The sequence below is a fragment of the Lytechinus pictus genome, chromosome 5, assembly GCF_037042905.1.
Source record: "Lytechinus pictus isolate F3 Inbred chromosome 5, Lp3.0, whole genome shotgun sequence".
Classification (NCBI taxonomy): domain Eukaryota; kingdom Metazoa; phylum Echinodermata; class Echinoidea; order Temnopleuroida; family Toxopneustidae; genus Lytechinus; species Lytechinus pictus.
This window is the reverse complement of record NC_087249.1, coordinates 30,514,286-30,533,600: the sequence shown is the minus strand read 5'-3', so window position 1 is coordinate 30,533,600 and position 19,315 is coordinate 30,514,286. Positions and strand designations below refer to the sequence as shown.

The window sequence follows — 19,315 nt, the reverse complement described above, 5'->3', positions numbered from 1 at the left end:
AGTTGCCAATTTGAAATCTACATAGTATTAGTGATCTCAATTTTAAAGCAGCTATAACTTTCTTATTGCTTGTCCGATTTCGTTCAAACTTTCACCATTCTGTTTAATTTATTTTTCTCCTTCCCAACACAACATTTTATGGCCAAGGCTGGATTCCCCTTTAAGGCCTTAATATAAAACATTTCCTGTCCGTTATTACGTTCGCATTAGTGGATTGGTGAGATAGGTCTGCTCTCCATGAATTCCTAAAATCAGTCCGACCCTTTTTCTGATCTGAATATCAAAAATTTTCAGCTCGCGCTTTGCGCTCGTATCATTTGGTTTAGTGAAATATGTATGGTCCTAGTTAATTCCTGCAAACAAGCCTTAGTATGCCCCTCTTCAGGTCTGAATTTCCTAAATTTTCAGCTCGCGCTTCGCGCTCGCAATATTTGAGTAGTGAGATGCGTATTTTATTCATGATTACAATGACTACAAGTGCTTCATGTGTTTAGATTTGATTCTAACAAAATCAGCAAGCGCTTGGCACTCGCATTAGATGACAATTGTGAGATATATGTATACTCTTAATGGATTCGTAAGATATAGTCCTTAAAATCTCCGTTTGGGGTCAATATATACAAAAATTTCAGCTCGCGCTTCACGCTCGCATTGTTTAGCGACACAGGTACGCATCATGATTACAAAAAATTAGTTACAATGTCCCCTTTTAGGTCTGAATATTAAAAAATCTTAGCTCGCGCTACGCGCTCGCATTATTTGATCAGTGAGATACATATCCATTTAATGGCACTTTCCTTATAAAATGTCTCTATTCGGTCAGTATAATATACCTGGCAACTGAGCGCGCTTTGCGCGTTCACTAATTAAGTGACTCAAAATTTTTGATGGTGCCCTCCCCCCCCCCCCCCCCAATACCGTGACCCACGGTCAGTACTGCCCACGGTACGCCACTGCTCACAGTTATTATCTAGTTACATAGGCATCTCGTTTTGAAGATCACAAAACATATTGCCCATCATATGAAAAAATATAGCTCGCGCTTCGCGCTCGCATTATTTAAAAAGGGCTTATGATGTTATTAAATATTTACTTTATTTTATAAGAATAAAGCTAATTATTGCCTGTTAGGACTACCCTTTCAAAGAAACAAACAAAAATCAACTTTGAGCTGCCGATCGGGGAAAATATGGGTGAAAAAAATTTCGCCCCCCCCCCTATTGGCGAAAGTTGGATCCGCCAGGGGGGTGCAGGGGGCACTTGTACCCCAAAAAAGAAAAAAAAAACAGGGAAATGCAATTTTTCCAAAATGGGAAATTCGCTTTTTTCAAAAATTTTTTTTCGAAATAAAATACTCTTTTTAAAGTATACATTTTAGATTAGTTTTCAGGCTGGAATATTTCAAATTTTCAGCTCGCGCTTCGCACTCTCAATTATTCGATTGGTGAAATATGTATCATAAAGAGGTCACTAAATGCACTCTTTAACATGTTCCCTTTCTGGTCAGTATATTTAAGCTCGCGTTTTGCGCTCGTGTTAATTTTTCAGTTAGATGCACATCTTTAGCAGAAACCTGCTCGGATTTTTTTTTCTCATAAGTTTCTTAACATTTTTTTTATAAAGAAAACTTCTCTCAGCCATTCTGATTACCCGTGCAGACTATCTAACTGAACAACTTTGTGTCATTAGGCAGCTTAGTTAGCACAAATGAAATAGATTCTCCCCAGTGGCGTACCTAGGATTTTCCACAGGGGGGGGGGGGGCAAAATCGGCCGCCAAAAAATTTGACAAGCAAAAAAAAAAAAAAAAAAAAAAAAGGTCTTCAGTGAAAAAATGAAGGTTTTCGTACCAGAAAAAAATTGACAAGCAAAAAAAAAAAGGTCTTCAAGCTCATCAGGGGGGGGGGGGGCAATAAAGGTCTTCAAGCTCGTCAGGGGGAGCAAAAAATGTATTTTAAGCTCGTCAGGGGGGGGGCAGGTATATGTCTTTTGTATGGGTTGTGGCTCGTCAGGGGGAGCAGAGTGCCCCCCCCTGCCCCCCCCCCCCGTAGGTACGCTAGTGATTCTCCCTTTAAACTCCATTTGAAAAGCCCTTATTTTAGCTTGTGATTCACGCTCGCAACACCTCGCAATAATGCCATTTTAAGAATAATTGACCCCCAAAACGAGTTTTAGAACTTCAGCTTTAAATTTTTTTCCAACCCACGTTCATACTCTTAGTTCGCGAAAAATAAAGCCTTAATATACATCTTTCCATAATCAAAAGTCACTTCAAAAAGGCTTTTCTCTACTTAATTACTATAAAACACACAATGACTTCACGCAGATGATAATCTCAAGGTGAAAATATTACCAAAGTGCCCATTTTGACGTATGAGTTTCATTTTTGGCTTTGCCACCCAAACGAAAATTCGTTCGATCGCCCTTGCATTCCCATCCTCATAAAAATTGAACAGCAACGGTGTTCCCCCCCCCCCCCACTTGCCTCTGCCTCTGCTTTCCCGGTTTTCATTTTTCGGATTTACGAACCTTATTTTGTTTTCGGATTAACGAAACTTCGGAATAACGAACCTTATTTCGTTTTCGGATTAACGAACCTTCGGAACAACGAACCTTATTTCGTTTTCGGATTAACGAACCTCCAGAACAACGAACCTTATTTCGTTTTCGGATTAACGAAAGGCTCCGGAACCACGAACCTTATTTCGTTTTCGGATTATCGAACCTTCGGAACAACGAACCTTATTTCGTTTTCGGATTATCGAACGTTCGGAATAATGCCACAAATGTTCGGATTAACGAACCCCTTTTCGTTTTTCGGATTAACGAACATCGAGGTATAGGCAATTTACGTGTTTCGGAATTACGAACCTTCGGAATGAAGAACCTTTGGAATTACGAAGTGTAACCGGTTATGGGGGGGGGGTGTTTCTCCCTTTGATGTTTAATCAATTTCAAATCAAACTATTAAGACTTTTTCTCGAGCTCAAATGCCGAAATTATTTATTTTTTATTATGAATTTACGAGAAATATTGTGAATGCCCAAAAAGGGGGAAGCAGCATGGGTGCCGATCCCAGGGGTGGGGGATATACCCCCTAATATATTTCACATGGGGGCTGGCCTGTGTTATCATCCCCCCCCCCCCCCAATAAGTTAAGGTCGAACATCATATTTTAATACAATGAATCATATGACAAGTTTGATCAATACTAATACTATTATTATTATTATTATATTACTACTACTACCATACTAGTAGTAGTATCATTATTATTATCATCATCATAGTGATAATAATGATGATAATATGAATATCATCGTGATGGTAGCGATTCCCATAATAAGGGACTCATTCATGGGTAGGCCTATATCGATCACGGGGTGAGGGTGAGAGTGGGGATATATATCCACATTTCAGGTGGGGAATGGTGTGTTTTATCAATGGTAACATTGATTGTCGTATATTATACGCATGATGACAATTTTTTTGTCTCTGAAAATACTTGTATATTGTAAATTATATATATATGTATATTATTGTTATCGAATGAAACCATTCCTTTAAGATATCATTAGAAGCCGGTACATTGCATAGAGCCATGGAGAAATAAAAAAATCCAGGCTGAAAAAAAAATAACGTGTTAATGTAATTTTAATATACATGATATCATCTTTTTAAAATTTACCCCTCCCCACAACCAAGCGCTTGGGGTGTACGCAGTGGCGTACCTGGGATTTTTCACAGTGGGGGCAAAACCGTCCGCCAAAAAATTTGACAAGCCAAAAAAAAAAAAAAAAAGGTCTTCAAGCTCGTCAAGGGGGGCAATAAAGGTCTTCAAGCTCGTCAGGGGGGGGGGGCAGACTGCCCCCTCTGCCCCCCCCCCCCGTAGGTACGCTAGTGGGTGTACGTGCCCCGTTTATTTTACCACCCTTTTGAATGTCACTTCATTTTTTTGTCAGTATTCTTGATCCCGAATTGTGATGTTAAGTAAGCGGAGAAATTCTAAAAGAAATGAGAATCAAAATCTAAAAGAGAGTATAAAAAGGTAATAACCCTGAACCGACAAAAATATCTCAAAAATTTTAATTTTCAGGTCAATTAGGAAAAAAAAAACAGCTCGCGCTTCGTGCTCGCATTGATCTCGTCCATGTACGTAATACTTAGCCTCGTTGTAGAAATAAAGCTAACATTTTTAGAAAAGTGCAGTCTACCCCCGCTGGCATGCAGATGTGGGGCATAAGGACCATGAAAGAAAAAGAGTGAATTCGATATATATATATATATATTATGTCAAAATCTGTTTCAAAAATACATTAAAAGATTACATTCTTGGGTAAAAATATTTGCTCGCTCGCTTGCAGTTAAAAAAAAATTGCCTATATTGTCATGTCTGGCCCTCGAAATTTTTTTAAAACTCATCATGCAATTGCCCCCCTCAAAAACTTATTAAAAAAAAAATCCTCACAGAGAACAAAAGTTGGATCATTCATCCCCATGGCCGTACGCAGCGATGGGGGGGGGGGGGGGAGGGGCAGTTACCCCCCCCCAAAAAAAAAAATGAATAACATTTTTTACTGAAAAAATTAACAAAATTAACCATAAGTGCGCACGAAACCTTTCAATATCAACTTAGAAAATGCAAAAGCGTCACAATGGCAAGCTGGTCGCTTCGGCTCCCTCGCTTTTGACTGAGTTTCATTGAAAATATTTTACGCGTCCCCCCAGAAAAAAATTCTGCTTACGACCATGCATGGTCATCCCCCCCCCCCCCCCAAACATGTTTCAGAATGTTCCAGAATGAATTAAGCTAATTTTTGTCACAAACCGCTCCCCAAAATGTGAAATCTGACTCTAGTTTATAATATAGATTCGGGACACACGGATCTGACTCGATCCCACCTCCAAAACAAGGCCTTTATATTATTAGGCCAGGGCCCTGGGAACGATTTTTTTTACAGGGAGTGCTGATGTTAATTTGATAAGCTATATATATATATATATATATATATATATATATATATATATATATATATATATATAAAGTTAAAAAAGAAAAGTGGGGGAGGGGGGTCACTACAAACAAATATTGAAGGTCATTTTGGTCCCAAGAAATTTGACAGGCAAAAAAAAGTGTTTCACGACAAAATGAAGATAATTTTGGTTATATAGTTCTCCATTTTGGCACACCAGAATTCCAGGGGGTGCTGCCTATGTACAGCAGTACCCCCCCCCCCCCCCTTCCCAGAGCCATGATAGAAGCATGCCTATATACCAACCATGAATAGCTTCATGTACCAACCAAACTCTCGGGTGAGAAGTTTCTCATTTATGTTCGGCCATAAAGGGACGCATCATTGAGACCCGGGGGGGGGGGCTGGAAGTTTGGGTTGAGGCAATGGTTCCTTTCTTCTTTGAGCAAAGTCTTTTTCCTTTCTCCATTGAGAAAGTTTTTTTTTTTGCACCTTTCAGATAATTTGTCAGTGGACCAAGTTTTTTTTTTACTCTGATATGGTGAGTCAAATTTTTTTTTGCTCAACATAGCAAGACAAGTTTTTTCAACTTCCAGCCCCCCCCCCCCTGGATATCTAAAGGTGCGCCCCTATAAGCTTGGAAGTTCAAACGGATGTTTCATCATTTTGTTATGCGAAATGCAGTTAAGTATCACAAAATTCCTCCTAATTTTATATAGGCCCTATTCAATGAATTTTTCGAAATATAAAAACTTTTATATTTAGACCTAAAACGTGACATTTTATGCACTTTCGGTAATCATCAGCAGCGTATTTCACTCTATAGGCCTATGATATCTAACTTTAAAAAAAAGTGAGATAGAAGCGCGATATGAAATGAAAGCATGCATTGACGACCTTGGGCCAGTCTTACAAAGAGCTGTGATTGATCGGATCAATTGCAACTATGGAAAGCCAGCAAAGTCAACAGAGAAAATGCATGTTAATTGTTCAAAAACTTTTCTAGATTATATTACCATAAATTCATTGATTTCTTGACAATTTGGTGTGTTCATTCTGTATAAAAAATTATGACATTGAATGATGGATTTCCATAGACTTACGATTGATTGCATAAATCGTAACTCTTTGTAAGACGGGGCCCGGAATAAATGGGAACATACATGTAAATATATTTTGGTCATGAAGAGTTATCTCTCGAGTTGATCGTGCATCATATATAATGAGGAAATGATGATCACAAAATATTGCTTTTCATATCGGGGAAATGTTTCATGAAATACATTATTATCGATTTCCACTGGAAAATTTGCTCTGACCCAATCAAATGCGTCGATTTTAGTAGCTTATAACAATCGTCATTGATATTTGTAGCATTGGAATGCTTCCCGGATCCGGTTATAGCATTCGCACGCACGTACGTCACACGATCGAGCTCACTTGATCACAGTCTTCTCTCTCCTATTTGCTTGATTTCTGTAGTATTGGATGTAACAAACTACTGCAAGTGAGTATCAATCGCCAAAATTTATTCCTAAATTTTATTCCTACCAAATGTAAAATACTTAAAGTTATGTCAACCCACCAGAATTTTATTCATCTGGATCCTGGCTCTGTCGAGCCTGGAGAATTAACGGGCTTAGGCTTAGCACCCTAAGTTACTCAACTGGTTTAGGCAGTCTGAGGCACCATGATCTAAGGCGGCTGGGGCGGGGCTCCGGCCCGCGCGACGTTGACCAGGCAATCGACAGACCCGCGCTGTGCGGAGCTTAGCCTTAGTTAGATTTAGAGTTAGACTAGTCTCTAGAAGATGCATGCAGCATGGGTAGTGAAGTCAATGAGAAGTAGCCCATCAATAATCTGCCATTCTGTCATAAAGGTACCACTACCAGTTTACGAGTGAGATTTATTTCCTCGGTGATGATGATTCTGACAAGTCTACTGACTGCGTCTGTGACCACTCACTCTCAGTCTCAGTTACATCTCCATGTGTGGCAAAATAAGGGTGGCAATGTTTGCCTTATTTTTTCTTTTTCTATGGGACAAATGCTTGATTTTCTTACACTGTCAGTTTCCATTACAGCTATCAATCATATAACTTGGCTCTTATGTAAATTTAATTCTTTGAATTATTTTTTCTTAATTAAAAATAGAGATTGAAAAATGAAATTTTTCTTGCCATATTACTTTCCACCAATAGAGGGCGTACACAAAAATATGCCAAAAATTCAAGTTTTTGCGCGCTCTGGTGAATACAAAACTTATTCCCAAGTTACTAATGAGAATTAAATTGCAACTGTATGGAAATTAGTAATTTTGGTCACAAAAGTGATATTTTAATGATTTTTCAAAGTGTGTGCTCAATACAGCATTGGCATACCATAGGCATAGTCCTACCTGTAGATTCTCCACAGGCAGGATGGTAGCAGTGAACCAGGGGCCTGTTGCATGACGAGATGAGCGATACGTAGGAACGTCCTAGGACCATTCTTCCGAGATAGGAAGATTGGCGACAAATCAGCGCTTTCCGTTTCACGAAGGCAATTTTGTCTATCAAGTCCGCGACATCGTTCGATATCGATAGTATCGGAAAAATATTTAGTCTTCATCGTCACCTGAACCTTTTATTTCGGAATGACGACTTTTCATAAAATCATATATTTCAATAAAAGGGGATCAAATAATGTTTTATTTATTACTGATTGTAGAATTTATGTATGGAGCTTACTTTATGAGGTAAAAAGAGAAAAAAAATCAAGATTCACAAACATAACTGGATAAAATCAAAATTTTCAGTATTTCCCATATTTAGAACACGGTGTCCTTTTAGAGACACCTTTCATTGATATTTCAATGAAAGAGACCCTTGTCCGACATAAAATTGATTTAACTAAGCCATTTAACTAAGTAAATTCGACATTTGATTAGTTCAATATTCTGTATTTTTATAGAATACATATATATAATGATGATTTTGCAAATTATGCGTTAATATGTTATCTGTTGAGGTGAAAATAGGGTTTGAATGGAGTAAACAAAATCAACAGTGTCTGATTGCATGAGACTATAAAAAGGAAAATATGAGAGGCTGCGTGTGAAAAATCTAATTTATTTATTTTATTTGTCAGACATAACGCAAGAAATACAAATGTGAGTGTTTAGAGTATATAAACATACCTCATTTACATGATGAATAACCGAAGACAAGGAAAATATGAAAATTGCTGCAAACATGTCCAAGTGGATAAAGTAGTACTTTCCAATAATAATTAAAACATAGAAAAGGGTGTGCAATCCGAATGGAAAAATACTAATTACAGAAATAATGCTAAAAATTACAATGATCATAAAGGTCATCTTTAAAGTTGATCACTGGAAGCTAATATAAGAATATAAGGTGTAAGAATATAAAAAATATATATGTTCAACTTTTCAAAGTTGAGGAGTAGAGACTACATTATTGCTTAAACATTACATAGGGGCCGAAAGGGGCATACCCTACGATTTAAAATGCGCCTCTTCGTATGGAATTTCCATAATCTTTTCTTTAATGAACTTATCTTCACTTGTAATGATTGTGATGGATTTGTAAGATATAGGCCTAATCTGTATCTTAAATTCAATTAGCTATTTTGTTACTGCAGATTTTTTTTTTGTTTCATTTTTTTACATCTCAATTAGTTAGCCCAAATCCGACAATTAATTTTCATTGATTAAAATTAATCTCAGCAAAAAAATAATAATTATAATGAAAATGAAATAAAAATAAATAATTGATTTACCATGCGCCTCTTCGTATGGAATTTCCATAATCTTTTCTTTAATTAACTTATCTTCACTTGTAATGATTGTGATGGATTTGTAAGATATAGGCCTAATCTGTATCTTAAATTCAATTAGCTATTTTGTTACTGCAGATTTTTTGTTTTGTTTCACTTTTTTACATCACAATTAGTTAGCCCAAATCCGACAATTAATTTTCATTGATTAAAATTAATCTCAGCAAAAAATAATAATTATAATGAAAAAGAAATAAAAATAAATAATTGATTTACCATGCGCCTCTTCGTATGGAATTTCCATAATCTTTTCTTTGATAATCTGTCAAATCCGACAATTAATTTTCATTGATTAAAATTAATCTCAGCAAAAAAATAATAATTATAATGAAAATGAAATAAAAATAAATAATTGATTTACCATGTTTAACATTTAAGTTTTGTATCATGTTTTTTTTTGCCGAACGTTATAAATAAAGTTTTTTACCTTACATAATTTCTTTTAAAGAAAATGTTTTCATGTTGTTTAATTATGAGAAAGCATGAGGGGTCAGAGAGATAGTGCCGCCCATTTCGATATTTAAAAAAAAATTAATGGAAATAGTGTGGGGATAGGACGGAGGGAGAATAAAAGATAAAAGAAAACATATTAAAAAAATATTTGGGCCTACATTACCCCCGGAGAAGTTAAAATGACATCCGTTTTTGGTCGTCTTGCCGTGCAAAAAGACGACCTGAAATTGATGACAACTAGCCCCCATATACAAAAATAACTTGGCGCCACAGATAAAATGCATCAGTGTGCAACACCAAAAAATGTTTAAAGGTGATATGTCAGTGTGGCTTGCCGTAAACGCATTTTCTCTCAATGCCGACGGTGGCGGGCGGTGTGCAAAGAAGATCATGCCTACGTAGGACATGTCTGGAGGTGTCTTTCCAAGGACCATTCTTCGTATCGCCCAAATCGGCTTTGTGAAACAGTTGAGCGATATCTCGTTCTTACGTAGAATGGTTCTACGAAAGACCCTTTCATGCAACAGGCCCCAGTGTCTGTGACTATGACTGAGTGATTGAATGTTGTGTGGAAAGATTAAAGCATGATTCCCACTACTCTAGTCTTAGTCTTAATTAGAATAGATATAAGAAGTCAATTTTCATCAACTTGCCTCGCTGCCTCCTTAAACTTATTGAAGCATGAATGAAGCTGACAAGAAGATAGACCTGGAAGCTCGACTGCTAATTCAGGCAATACAGCATTCTTCCAGTATTTGTGGTAAGGTAAGGTGTGTTTGTCAACACAGACAGACACAGTCAGTGTCAGCCACAGACAGTTTCATTACAACTGTGTGTGACCACGATTAATCTGTTATTATTTTTTTTTACTGTATTTAATAATAAAAAAAGATAGTTTAGCCTTTAGGCCTAACAGTTAGATCTCGATCTACCTGTATTTTATTTTTTGCACCTAACTTTGGACGGGATAATGAGATCTCAGCTCAGTTTAGTCTGAAAATTAATTTGCACTAGATCTATTTTCTAGTAACTGTTACTAGATCTGGATCTGGGTCTAGGACTACAATGTAGGTCAGTGACAGTGAAAGTCTCAAAGAGCGATATAAGACTGGCGTTGGCCACTCATCCTCTACTATTAGTATTAGACTTAAAAATTCACTTGTTTTGGAGGAGTATTAAAAAAAACATTTTCTGATTTTTTCAGTCCTGTGAATGAAAATGATATTTTGATTCCTCTTGTAATCTCATGTATTTTGTATGTTTTCACATGCGAAATAATTATGAATTTGGGCGATTCCATGGTCAGTCGCATTACACTTTTAGATACATGTACATGTCTTTTCTAATACTTGGTGCTGTCAGTTTATAGGGGTGAGTCTTTCTGTCAGTGTCAAATTTATTATTAACCCAGGCAGAGAGCACCGGCCCACTTCACGGGACGTAGCCCAGAAGGTAACTATAATAGGCTGCCACAGGTAAAAAATACATGGGTACATGTACCTTCGGGGTTGGGGTACCAAAAACACCCAAAATTATAGAAAAAAAAGAAATCATGCACCCACGGCCACCTCAATTCTATTGATGACGGTCTAATTCCTGACATCAAGGCAGTAGCCAGACCCTAAAAAAAGGGGAAAAAGGCCGCGTTCGTTCACTCGCTTTCAAAATTACAAACAAAACTGGCTGATTAATATACCGAGTGCGCATGTGCGAATTTGGCCGAGTCTACCAGTATTATTTTGCTTGGAAATCTGTTTTCTTTGCGCATGCACCATCGGTACATGTATATCAGACATGGAAAAATTAGTGACTTATTACTTTTTAGTAGTTCTTTCAAATCAAAACACTTTTACCAATTTCAGTACCTGCAGATCATTGCTTACATAGCATAGAGAGGTCTCAATTTGAATTTGGGAAGCAACTTGGAGTTTCTCTTTAGTCTAACTCTTATTTGGTCCAACCATCACTTGATCAAGATGCAATTGGTCTTACTGTCATTTAATCTAATGCCCAGATGGTCTAGCTTTCACTTTGTCTGCTAATTATTGTGCACTTTGTCAGAATGAAAATTTGGTTCAAAAATAGTTCATCTGATAGTCTGAGTGGACAATAAATAAAAATTATTATCTACATGTCATAGAGTGTTTTACCGGTGCATTAAATACACATATTTGGGTCTGCATCAATAGCCTGTTCAATGTGAGAGTGAACTAGTATTCCTAAAAGGGCAAAAATCTGACTCTTGTACAAAACTTGCTGTTGAATATGAGACCGTATACAACAGTCCAGTGCGCGAAGGTGGGAAATATACAACGTGTACAACAAGCGATGTGCAGCATAGAGCCCAGTGATACTTGATGACGTCATTATTGAACTACATGTTACTTGTACTTTGCATGTCAATGATTAAATTTGATATTTTGAAGTGATGATGATGCCATGCTATAAAGTGACATGACTTGCTCAATCAATTATTTTATCTTTTTTTTTGGAGGGGGGGGGGGGTGGGATAGTTATTTTGGTAAAGCTTAAAGGTCAAGTCCACCCCAGATAAATGTTGATTTTAATAAAAAGATAAAAATCAAATGAGCATAATGCTGAAAATGTTATCAAAATTGGATGTAATGTAAAATAAGAAAGTTACCAGTATGACATTTTAAAGTTTCGCTTATTTATCACAAAACAGTGATATGCACTTCTCAGAGGCATGCAAATGAGACAGAGGCAGTTGATAATGTTCCTCACTATTTCTTTTGTTTTTTTATTTTTTTAATTATGCAATATTTCATTTTTTTTTCAGGTTTGACAATAAGGACTAACTTGACTGAACCATGTAGTATTAATGCTAATTCCACATTTTCAGGGAGGAATTAATTATTGTTTCACTTAGTTACATGTAACATTGAGGAGAAAATTTGAATATTTCATATAATAAAATACAAACAAATAGTGAGTGAATGATGTCTGTCATCATGTCATCAGTCTCCTCATTTGCATACTGACCAGGATATTAACTGGTTTGTTAAACTAAGTGAAAATTTGAAATATAACTTTCTTACTTGAACCGATTTTGATTAAAATTTTCAGTGTTATGCTTATTTGATTTTTCTCTTTTTTATACACATCAACTTTTGTTGGGTTGGTCCTTTAACCTTAAAGGACTAAAGGACTGGGCTATTTGAGATGTCTTTAAGACTGGGGGGGGGGCGTGATGGCCCCCTTCTGATCTCGGACACCGTTCACGCGACCGCGCCAAAATTTTGCAGGCACATTCTTTACCACATGAACTACAAGCCAGTTATAAAAAAAATTATGTTAGTAATTATTTATTTGTTATGAATAAAATATGCAAATTTAGTCATGTAAAATATTTGCATATTTAACACCCAATTTCACTTCTTCTTTTTTTTCCAGATGTCATTTTTGTAAAGAAAAATTGTGTAAGCCAATTTTTTCCTTTATTTCTCATGTTTTTCTTTTTTTCATCTTTTGTTTTTCTTTGTTTTTTTTTAATGGAAATTATTTCAGACCATTTAACAACTAAATTAACAACTAAATTAATTAAGCAGACCAATTAAAATGAAAATAAATCACCCTTTTAAGAATTTCATCTCCCACAGACTTTGTATACAAAGTATAAAAATGAGCCATTTTCGGCATGACATTGTCTCATCAAAAGTTATGTGATATTGCGATGCTGTACCTGTATATTGCAAATTTAGTCTCAAAAGTTGCGCGAGACTTCAAAGAAAAAGGTCATACAATTTCGCGGCGCCATCTTTTTCTGTTTCGGGAATTTTGCGCGAAGCGTTTGGGGGCCATCATGGCCCCCCTTCAGTCCTTGTAGGGTTAACTAGTTGGCTATTTACATGCAGGCCTACATGTAGACCAAATTGGAGGATAAGCCCATGATGAAACCAAAGGAAAATATAGGAATTGAATATGGACCGAGTGCCAATTTAAATATATCTGTATTTTTTTTTATTCAAGTAAACATTACACAGACCTGTCAGTCAAGAATGGGTGTGTCTGTACTGTACTCTGGTACTGTACATACATGTACATACTCTACTGTATACACTACATGTTCAAGCTGCATAAAAAGGGGAAACCCCAAATGCATTACGTTATGCATTGCATAGCAACTGCACCATAGTGAGGACAAAGACTTGTACTTGTATGAATAGGATTCGTTTTGAGCCAGTGAGCTTCATTATCATATTATCAATGATTGCTTTGCTTACAAACCATGTATGTCTGTTTCAATATATTTATGATGTTAACATTCAATTGAAAATGCATTGTGTGATCTTTCAAGTCTCTTTTTTAATAGGTACCGGTACATGTATACTACTCTGCACATGTTTAAATTTGAAGAGTATATATTCTGAATTTGATTATAATGATAAGAGCCCTGTACCTTGAACACTCCTGTTGTTGGCCAAAAGTCAAGTACATATACATATATGGCTACTTTCTTTGGCAAAGTCAGTGTTCACCAAGTCTACTGTACTTGTTGCCTTGTCATGTTGTAGGCAAACATTTCCTTGTTGTTTTTTACTGTAATAAAACATGGGCATGTACTGTACATGTTCACCTCATGCATGAATTTGTGAACATGTGGAATTGTCATTGTTGGAATGTATTATGACTCATTGAAGAGCTTCATTCTTGCCAAATCTTACAAAATTTGAAAAATATAAAATACACAAGAAATAGCACTGGCAGCATCAGCTTTCTTATCTGTATACGTGGCACGTACGTGCATAGCGCCAACTTAATGTGTTCCGCCATCTTGCTTGTTGGTTGCCGATAAAATGCGCATTTTCAGATTTTTTAACGCTCAGTTATTATCCATGACTGAAACATTGACCAATCAAAAACTAGGATTCTACAAGAAATATGAATATTCATATACGAAAGTATAAACATAGATAATTCAGTTTTATGTGAAATTTAAACCCAATACTTCAAAATATGGTTAGTTTTATGTCTCTAAAATGACCCTTAAAACCAGAATTTTATTAGTAAAAAATAAAGGTTTTCCCAAGTTGCCATGGTAACGCGGTCTGAGATATAAAAGCTTAGCAAACACTTCATTTCAGTGATCGAGGATGTATTTGTTTACGGTATACGTCTACATAAATTATAACATTTTTTTCCAGACCATGGATGAACTTTCAAAAAGAGACATTTTAGGCAAGTTTTTACGATTTCCGGCAATTTTCTGACACAGGCACTTTGAAGAGGTAATTTTTACAGAATTAGAAGAAGACATCATGGATTTTCCTAATTATCACGACGGATATGCAACTTACTTGTAAACAAATCAAACAAAGTCTATGATACATTTTCGATAATGCAAAAAGAGACATTCAAGTCTCTGATTGAGAGCCGCAGATTGAACATTCGCACGGCGCAATGGTAGCGTTTTCGCCCAATTCGTCGGGGCGAAAACTCCAAGAGAGCCGTACCACTCACCAGTCCCGAACGCTGCGCTGTATGTTTGATGATTTATCTGGTGCCATTTCGTGCTTATAAATTTGTTTTTTCTACAATGCCACTATCTCATTAAAATTGTCTGTCATGATAACATTGGAAATATTATCGTTTAATGGCCCAAAGGATCGACTGTAATAAAAGATACTTTGAAATATTGTCAGAGAGTGATTAGTTAGGTGATGTTTATGGTCAGAATTTAGTCATGGCTTCGGGTGAACTTACGCGAACGCGGTCACTTGCTCACGGGGCGAGTCGGCCTGGCCCTTTGGTGGAAGGCCGTTAGGCAACGTGCACTGCAGCTAGAGCAGAGTTGGGGAGTTATAGGTATAAAAATACTTTGAAATAAGTAATCTGCAAATATTTTTGTCTTATCCCTTTGGATTACTTAGATAAGAAATTCAAATTCTCAAAGTTTAAATCAAATTTTAGACAGTGACAACAAAGAGTGGTGCTGTATGGGGGGGGGGGGGTGGGTCCCCAATTCACGAACAAGAAAAAAAAAGAAAAGGTAAGAGAATCTTGCGAAATTGTTCAATTGGATTTTTGTAACCAAAAGTCAAAATTATGCTTATGTCGCTTGCTTGCAACTATATATTTTATAAATTTTGCCTGATACGCCATATCGTAGTACCCTCAATTATTTTCACTTGTTACGCCACTGACATGACTGATATAACATCTAGGCCTACTAGTTTATGATAACATTATTTGGTTGCGGGATCAAAGCATCAGCTATATAGCTAAACATTTATACTTTATGCCTGTTCAACTTCCAATACAGGTTTAGGCCTGTATTTATGAGATGTTAAGATCTATGGGTGCCTTTATTATTTTCATTTTCAATTAAAACAATTATTAATTATGTATTAATTTAGTATTAACCTCGATGATACATTTTATTGTATTAAATCGTACAATTTCTGTTGTATTAAGCCCCTTATTAAGCCCTTTTAAAAACATGCTCAGTAGCAGACCCCCCCCCCATATATAAAGACAATAGAAGTGTATATAGAATTAATTGAACCCCCCCCCCCTTATTGAGGACAAAATGAAAAAAAAAAATACTCAAAATAATCGACCGCCCCCCCCCCCCCCTTTGACGAGGCAGCTGTCGGTGGCCTGATGTCTTCATTGACTTCTTTTTGCTTGTACAAATAATATTAAAGAAATAGGGGCTACTCTAAGTGTCCCCTGTGAAAATTTACTTGGATCTGCAAGTGCATGAGGCTGCGCCCCCTCCAACGTCATAGCTACCCCATATCTTTAGGTTCTAGCTCTCATATTTTTCAGCTCCCTGGTTTTTTGGAAGAAAAAAAAACGAGGCGAAAGAAAAGAGTGAAATAAATGAAATACGATTAATCAAAATTTGAGTTGTTTGAAAGAATTATACTTATCAGAGAAACTAAATTAAATTCTACAACCATGAAGAATAACAGCAATCTTAATAAATTCTGTTTTTTTTTCAAAATCAGAACCAATCAACCTTTTTCTGATTATTCTGTCACTTTCCATATTTTGGAGAAAAAAATAAAAGTGTTCATCGACGCCCTGTACTGCATGATGAAACTGTATCCCCACTCGGCCCTCGTAACCCCCCCCCCCTCTCCCTCTCCCCCTCCCCCACCACAATGCCCCTTGCTCATTTCTCTTATCTCACCTTGACCTTAATTAATTAATCTTAACTATTTGGCGGTACAGTCAAACGTGACTGGTCGCCATCATAGTTTCATCCCCAACAAACAAGGAACAAACAATAACAATTCTGTTTTTCGACCCAACATCATTCCTTTCAATACGCGTAAGGCTATACGTGGGCATGCACAAACAACGTGGGTTAACAAAAACTGACCCGCGTTTGGACTAAAATTGTGATTAAAATAAAAATGTTATAAATATGAAAAAAATATGTGTATAATGAAGGATATCTGATAAACGGAAAAACATCAATCGCTAATTCATAAAAATGCTGGAAAAGATATGACAGAGGTTTTTAACAACGGTAATCAAGGGGAATTAGTGTATGGGTGAATGGCGTTCGAGCTTTAGCCGGAGAGGGCGCGGGCCAAATCTGCCTGAATCTGGCAATATGGCGTCGTCCATTAAGCTGACGTTAGCCAGCGGCGACTGCACGTACGTGGTGGGGGGGGGGGGGTACTCGACCTAAAAAGTAGTAGGTACATGTATGTGCCGTTGGCGAGACAAAAAAAACGGCGGCCTTGGAGCGGGCTTATTGTAAGAAGGAGGGTCCTTGGACCGCTTCAGAACTACAAATGTTTGTGAAAACAGTGGTCCATGGAACGGGTCGCCTGCACTGCGTGTGCATGCGTATGCATCCCTATCATGCCTATGGAACGGGCATACGTGCATGCAGCTAGCTCGGCGGCATGGGCACCGGGTGCGCTAGCGCAGAGGTGATATTCGGACAGCGCTCTGCTGCCGCTTTTCACCAAAATTGCGGCTCATTGTAGCATATCGATGCAGCCGGAACGGCGTAACGTAAAATATGAGAAACTTTGGAGCGGATTTCTTCCTTTTTTTCACGATAAACAAAAATGCTATGCTTTGGAGCGGCTCTCTTTGTTCTTTTTCTCAATAAGACAAAAATGCTATGCCTTGGAACGGAAATTTGAGTGTAAAAATGGGGGTCCCTCCGCGGCACATACCCACTATGAATTATACTGAGTGCCCCCCCCCCCCCCCCCCCGGGTTTGTATTGTATATAATCATGTATGTCACACTTGTGTATGTTATGTAATTTGCAAGTCTTTGAAATAGTAAGGTTATCGATAACCTCTTTATCGCTAGTCTTGTCGATAATCGCTTGTTTTTGTCTCACCTGCATAGGAGAGTGAGACTATAGTGAGACTTTCCTGGCTTGACCAATTATTCTATTTTCCGCGTTACAGGCGGGCGTTTTATGTGCTCAACCCAGCGACACCTTTTGTTTTCCGCTACAAGTATTTGTAATGTATTTGATGATCTATAGAGAACTTTTAAAGAAAATGTTTATGGAATTGATATTGTGGTATGTGAAATACATGTACATGGGAGAGCTAATATGTCATGAAATTGGAACTTTATTTGTGAACTTGTGAAGATCATAGTGCATGCTATGCTTGGTTCTTTCTCTTTTTATCATACGTACAGTGTAGCACTGCTATGCTCGATTGTTTCTATCTGTTCTTTGCCAAGATTTTTCTTTAACCTTTCATAAAACATATTCGGGTGAACTTCCCATCTCTCAGAAAAGGGTTGAGTTAGAAAGTTCTGCAAATTGGACAGGATTGCAGAGTACTCATACCACATGTGTATACTGTACATACTAGTATTGTTCTGCACTACATTGATGGACAAGTACATAAAAGTAATAGACAATTGACCAAAACATTGAAAACAAAATGTTTATCCAATCCATGTTTGCAACAGTGGAGAGTGTAGTGAAGTTGTGCGCATACATGTAGACAAGTGGACAAGTGGATACCATGCATGACCAAAAAAACATGTAAAAAGGATCTTTTTTTCAAGATACGGCACGTTATGTACGTAACGTAATAAGGGTGTCAAAAACACTGAAATAATGAAAAAAAGGGTAGGCCTATATATTTTGCTAGGAAAACTACATGTACATGTTTACGGTCCAATTTGAGCGAGTAAAGGTAAAGCAGACGTTCGTGATCATATTTGTAACATACAATTATTAAAGACATTGTTGTACTTGTTAATATGGGGTCAATTCAGGGAATACTTGTCCAAGGAAACGTTTTGTTTCCAATATTTGTTAAGGGTAGGGTTTCACAAGCCAATACTTAAGGGGTGCATTTTCAGAACATGGAAAATACTTGTTTAGGGTGTTTTTTGAAACCCCATGGTCACGCATGGTACCCACTCGTCAATGGAAGTGCCCCCCCCCCCCACCCGGGAGATCACAGACCTGCCAACCAGTACATTTTAGCCGTATTTAGTACGTTTTTGCAACCAAAATACGGCAGTACGTTTTTTCTTTGAAAAATACGTTTTTTGTAAAAAAAAAAATAAATAAATAAATAATGGTTATTAGATCAATGTTATTTCAGGTAACTTTTTTTTTTTCAATCATTTTGTTCAAACCAGGATGAAGATATACACATGTTTTAGTGTTTGTTTTTTCATCTGCAAGAGCAGTGCGCATTTTAGCTTGCATGCAGTTTAGCGCCGCGATGAGCGAGTGCGCCAAGCATTTTATTATGAAATACACTTTTTTGGGGAAAAATACATTTTTTTAAATCACAGAATACAGTTTTTCATTCCCAGAGGTTGGCAGGTCTGAGATCAGTGCTTCTCAAACACTGGGCTCTCTCAGGTGGGCCGCGGGAAGCTCCAGACCTGTCCAAACATGGTATGTCCGATCAGTCTACGTGGGTCAAACAAAACTGTAGAGAGATGGGAAATAAAATATCTTGTATCTTGTACTACATGTACATGTATGTATCTTGTATAGTTGCAAAGCATGCACATGCACACGTTTTCAACCTAATGTGCATGCATATTGTGTACATGTTGTCGCCTATTT

General features: G+C 37.1%; 1 protein-coding gene across 1 annotated transcript in view; it reads left to right on the top strand.

Annotated features, from left to right (window-relative positions):
• The first annotated feature begins 6,172 nt into the window (after positions 1 to 6,172).
• The window catches only part of LOC129262125 (uncharacterized), a 29,439-nt gene continuing 16,296 nt past the window's right edge, over positions 6,173 to 19,315 (top strand). Inside the window, exon 1 of the mRNA XM_064100226.1 lies at positions 6,173 to 6,479. The gene's annotated coding sequence lies outside the window, so the exon portion shown is untranslated. The remainder of the gene's footprint in view (positions 6,480 to 19,315) is intronic.